At 38.2% G+C, this 6,123-nt stretch overlaps 1 pseudogene; it reads left to right on the forward strand.

Annotated features, from left to right (window-relative positions):
* The first annotated feature begins 1,457 nt into the window (after nt 1-1,457).
* LOC133752531 (mitochondrial inner membrane protease subunit 1-like) lies at nt 1,458-2,830 on the forward strand (annotated as a pseudogene).
* The last annotated feature ends 3,293 nt before the right edge of the window (nt 2,831-6,123 follow it).

Raw genomic sequence — 6,123 nt, forward strand, 5'->3', positions numbered from 1 at the left:
TGTTTACACTGGGCAGGGTGGGGAGCTGTGGAAATTCTCAGGGGCTTTCCATTCTAATTAGAATAAACACTATTCCTTCTCTGTGTGTTTGCTAACAGTTGCCCTCTCTAATTCCCTCAGTTGGTTCTACCTCTGCCTTCAGGTAGCTTCCTTACAATCATGCACCAATCAATATTCTGATAAATTCTCAAGGATGACTATCTTGATTTCTGATGTTCTGTCTCTATGAGATTTCTCTGAATTATTGCTCTGTCCTGAGAATTCTAGTTACCTCAGTGTCATAAGTGTTGTAATGGTTTTTTCTTTTGTTTCCTCTTGTCTTTTGTGCAAATGGGAGGGTAATCGAATTTAGTCTCTTCATCTTTTTCTAAGTGCAAGTCCTGGTGTCTAAACTCTATTAATTTTAAATGAAGTAACATAACTAAATCCTCATGCAAATCTTTGGGAAAATAGACTATTTGTTTAAAGTGCTATTCAGACTTCTGTAGAAAATGGAACTCGCATCTTAATGATTTCTTTTAATTGAAGTGACTTGTACATTAATCCTGCAAAACAGCTATTTGTTTCTGTATCACAGAGACAATTTAAGCAATACTTAATAAATGGGAACTTAATATACCCTAGTGTACAACCTTTCTCATTTGCTCAATAGGAGACTAGCTAGAAAGAGATTCTTTTTTGAAATGAAAACTGAATTAGACGTGATGCCAAGTCAAAGCAGAGAAAACTGAAGAACACACTGTCCCCTGTGTGGAAGGCCTTTAGTCTCTGGAAATTTGCCCACATCCATGGCATTTTGTAGATTTCACAAGGAAAATCGTCATTTAATTTTCCCTCTCTCAGCAAATATAATACTTGATTTGACAACCAGCTTTCAAAAAGGTCCCTTGACTAAACTCAAAGCATCAAAGTGAGTTTATTCATTGAGAGTATTCTTTATTTTCTGTCCTGTATCACATTACACTCCTATATTATATTTCACTACTGAAATACCAATGGCAAGTACATTTATAATTTATGATATGAAAGCCCCAGACAGTATTATTTCCTGTTTCAATTAAATAATATTATTTCCTCGATATTAGCTTATTGTATAGTATAGGTAGTGACTTAAAATTATGTGATAAGTAATTATCTGCATAAGAAGAAAATTCTGTTAAACAGAATAGTGGATTTACCAGAAGATTTTATTCCCCAACTATAATGGATTACCAAGGAGGAGTGGTTAAATTAAATTTTTCAGAAAAGAAAAATAGGATAATTCATTTTCATCCCCCTAATTAATCAATTAATAATAATAATAACAATAATGATGCTAACATAATACTAAAGATTTATCTGGGTTTATTATACCTGACCACTCTTCTAAGGACTGTGCAACTATCAGCTCATTTATTCTCCAGAATGTCCACAAGGTAGTTCTTACTATTATCCTTGATTATCCTTGAGGCATTAAGATGTTCCCTGCTTTTGCAAGGTCATTCGGTTAGTGATATTGATGAGATATGTGCCTAATAAACCAGGTTTCAACTGCTGTGAAAGAGATTGAAAAAAGGTAGCCTTTGAAGTTGCACATACTGCTTACTAGCTTTGTGACCTTAAACAAGTTGTTGAGCTTTTTTTCTGTTAATTTTTTATTTCTCAAATGGTAGTAAATATTAATTTACTGTTCTTTGTTTTAAATTTCAGAATATGTATAAAGCATTTAACTAATACCAGACTCCATATTCAAAAGAAGCAACCTAATTTTTTGAATTAGGCCTAACCACAACAGTGTTTTCAATTTTCCTTTATTTTATCTTCCTTTATTTTTGGTCAGGTGAATTCAAGGGGAAATTTGAGTCCTTAACAACTTTCCTTAACAAAAATAAATTTTCTTAACAAAAATAAGAAGAAATGAGCATGTAAAATTGACAGTTGCTTTATTTTCCTCATACTACTATGGCACCCAGACTATGTATCCATTAAGTAAATAGTTTATCAGCTTCAATTTGCAGCAGCTCATATATTTAACTTTTTTAGAGCTATTAATGAACTGTCAGGATGAAGTTTGCATTCAGACACCTGAGATTTTCAAATACTTTCTAAAAATTAGGTCAAAAATACCAAAGAACAATTTATGACAATGCTTGCATTGTCTTAAAGGTCTTGAGCAGTAAGGAGGGCAGAGTTTTGCTGTGCCCAGGAATCCTGAAACCATGGATCAATTACGTATTCTTTGAGATATACTTTAGATTATTTTTCTGGAAGCCCTGCTACAACTCTAAACAAACTGCATATAGTTTAAATCAGACCTCTGGCTTATGGTGGCAGAGTCTACATAGAACTATGTAGAACAGCTTTGAGGTGTTCTGTAAAAAACCTTTCGAATTATTGGCTATACAGTTCAGCATGGCTGTATAGCTCATTGTGCTTTTGAATACATTGGTGGTGTTATGTTTTCGGCATCATCAATGGAATCTATAATTCAAAATTCAGATATTGCCTTTGCAGAAAATCTTAGTCAACGTTTCTATGCTATCCACAGAAGTGACATTGTGATTTCAAAGAGTCTGGGTGACCCAAGATCAAATATTTGTGAGTAAAGGGTTTGGAAGGAGACAAAATCCTCACCACTAGTTAATAGGATTTCTTTAAAAGCCATAGTTATCTACTAACAAGTCATGTTTGGTTAGAAGGTGATAATATACAGAATTCTAAAGATTCCAGGTACTGTGGAACTATTTCATATGGATTAATAAGACGATGAGTATTCTTTAAGATTTGGCCTTTGAGTGATTTTGGCTTTCTACACAACAGCCCTAATAGCCACAGATTTTCTGATGATTAACAAGCATTTATTCTTTGATTTTATATTGTATCCTTTTCAAATGAATTTGTTATTGCCATTGAAACCATGTACTTAGTAATAAACTATTTATTTATTATTTATTATTTTTTGACCGGCTGAGTGGACAGTGAGAGAGAGAGAGACAGAGAGAAAGGTCTTCCTTTACCGTTGCTTCACCCTCCAATGGATGCTGCGGCTGGCGCACTGAGTCCGGCACACTGTGCTGATCCGAAGCCAGGAGCCAGGTGCTTCCTCCTGGTCTCCCACGTGGGTGCAGGGCCCAAGGACTTGGGCCATCCTCCACTGCCTTCCCGGGCCACAGCAGAGAGCTGGACAGGAAGAGGAGAACAGGGACAGAACTGGCGCCCCAGCCGAGACTAGAACCCAGGGTGCCAATGCTGCAGGCGGAGGATTAGCCTATTGAGCTGTGGCGCCGGCCGATAAACTATTTATTATTCAGAAAAAAAAAAAGCTCTTGAGCACAGTCCAAAGCTGTAGGCATGTTGATAAGAAAGTTGAAATGCTGACACTAAGTCGTATCACTGTATGAGTATATACATGTAGTATCATTGCTTGGTAAAGAGATAAATATTTGGTGCTAAGTAGATTTGGCTAAACATCCATAGATTTCACTTCCTGCTCTTTGGGAAATATATACCCTTGCATTCTTCACTTGCTGTGAACATTGGTGGCTAAATAGATTGTTACATTTTAACAGAAGAGGTATATTCCTTTCTCAGTTCCACTGTGTAAGTTTCTAAGCCCATAGCCTACATATTCTTGTATACCGTACTATGGTTTTTCACATCCAGATTCTGTCTTTAAATGGCCAACTAATCAATTTTGTGGAATAAACTGATAAATTCAACCATTTGTAACATTTTTTTTTCTTGTAATTGATTTGGGTAGTGGTTAACAATGTAGGTACTGGGCAATCTTATCTCCACTATGCCAAATTTAATTAAGCAAGCTTAATAAACTGAAATGACAAATGAAAGATTGTCCTTAAATTGAAAGTGTCCCTAACACACATAAAATGCAATTTATTTTTCCAAAATTCATAATATGTTCAATTATCAGGGGAATACTCATGACAAATATTAATCTTACAGTAATTGTTGACAGTAAATTATTATATATGAACTTAGATGAAAGAGTTGCAATTTTCATATCTTCCAAAAATGGAAATAAGTTCTTTAAACTGAAACTAAATTTAAAAGCACTGCTTTTCCACCAAATCCTTTAAATGGAATGTCACATTCATTTTGAAAACCACATTTCTTAGCTCAGCGGGTTAATGCCCTGGCCTGAAGCACCAGCATCCCATATAGGCAACGGTTCTAGTCCCGCCTGCTCCTCTTCTGATCCAGCTCTCAGCTATGGCCTGGGAAAGCAGTGGAATATGGTCCGAGTCCTTGGACCCCTGCACCCACGTGGGAGACCAGGAGGAGGCTCCTGGCTCCTGGCTTTGGATCAGCACAGCTCTGGCCATTGCAGCCATCTGGGGAGTGAACCAGAGGATGGAAGACCTCTCTCTCTGTCTCTACCCCTCTCTGTAACTCTGCCTGTCATATAAATAAAATAAATCTTTAAAAAAAGAAAACCACATTTCTCATGGCTGCTCAAGAGTCATCATCATTCCTCCCAGTGTACATCAGAAATCTAGATTTTTAAATAGTTATTTTAAGTTTACTTATTTTCTTTACTTGAAAGGGAGAGTGAGAGAGATCTTCCATCAGCTGGTTCACTCCTCAAATGCTAACAATATTTAGGGCTGGGCCAGGCTGAAGCCAGTAGCTGGAACTCCATCTGGGTCTTCAATATGGGTATCAGGGACCCCACTAATTGTGTCATAATCTTCTGCCTCCTAGGGTGCACATTAGAAGGAATTTGGATCAGAAGCAAGAGGTGGGACTTGATCCCAGGCATGTGAAATGGGAAGAGGGCATCCTAAGAAGTCACTCAATGCATTGTGCCACAATACCCACCCCAGAAATCTAGACTTTTATTTTTTTTAACTTTTATTTAATGAATATAGATTTCCAGTGTACAGCTTATGGATTACAATGGCTTCCCCCTCCCATAACTTCCCTCCCACCCGCAACCCTCCCCTCTCCCGCTCCCTCTCCCCTTCCATTTGCATCAAGATTCATTTTCAATTCTCTTTATATACAGAAGATCAATTTAGTATAAAGATTTCAACTGTTTGCACCCACATAGAAACACAAAGTGAAACATACTGTTTGAGTACTAGTTATAGCATTAAATCACAATGTACAGCACATTAAGGACAGAGATCCGACATGAGGAGCAAGTGCACAGTGGCTCCTGTTGTTGACCCAACAAATTGACACTCTAGTTTATGGCGCCAGTAATCACCCTAGGCTCACGTCATGAGTTGCCAAGGCTATGGAAGCCTTCCAAGTTTGCCAACTCTGATCATATTTAGACAAGGTCATAAAAGACAGAGTGAGGATAGTAACCAATGATCCTAAGAGTGGCATTTACCAGGTTTGAACAATTATACAGCATTAAGTGGGGAAGAGGACCCATCAGTACACACAGGTTGGGAGTAGAGCCATTGGTGGTAGAGTAGAGGTTATGATTACAAAGGAATTAGGCCCAAGTACGCTAGACAGGGTCTAGAACAAAGGACAGAGTCATTATTAGAGGAGCTAAGAAAGGTGCTGTCTAAGCTACAATTAAGTTTTCTGATTGAGAGGCAAATAGAACCTGATAGAAGGGGCTTGATAATAATCTGGTGGGCTTTAGGCCTTGTAAGTTAAGAGGCCCAGACCTACCTATCTCTTCACATGGGGTATATCCTAAGGGAGGTGTGAACCTCCTGGGGGAAGGCACTCTGTTGACTTTCACTACTTGGCTGGCCTGGGAGGAGAGCTGGCCAGGTAAAGGCAGGTGGCATCTCTAACAAGAAATTTACAGTTCTGCCTGCAATGTTGCTGACCCTACTTGGCCATCCCCTCAGCTGCAGTGGTCACTTTGGAAGTTGGGCTGAGTGAAGGGCTTTTCAGCTTAGAGCCAATAAGATCTGTGGCTCTGACCTGGGCATCCTTCGACTCCAGGGCAGGTCCATTTCCAGTGATCCAACTCTTGGCAGAGCTGCCAGGGCTCTTCACAAGTTGACTTCTGCTGAAGCCCAGGCTTACCACATTGAAAGCCACTGTACGATCATCTTAATAAAAATTTCCAATTTTTTTTTACTGCAATTCACTCCATCCCACTATGTCATATGAGTAACTATGTTAACAAATACATTAATAAAAGAATAGCTG

Source organism: Lepus europaeus, chromosome X (assembly GCF_033115175.1).
Source record: "Lepus europaeus isolate LE1 chromosome X, mLepTim1.pri, whole genome shotgun sequence".
Lineage (NCBI taxonomy): Eukaryota > Metazoa > Chordata > Mammalia > Lagomorpha > Leporidae > Lepus > Lepus europaeus.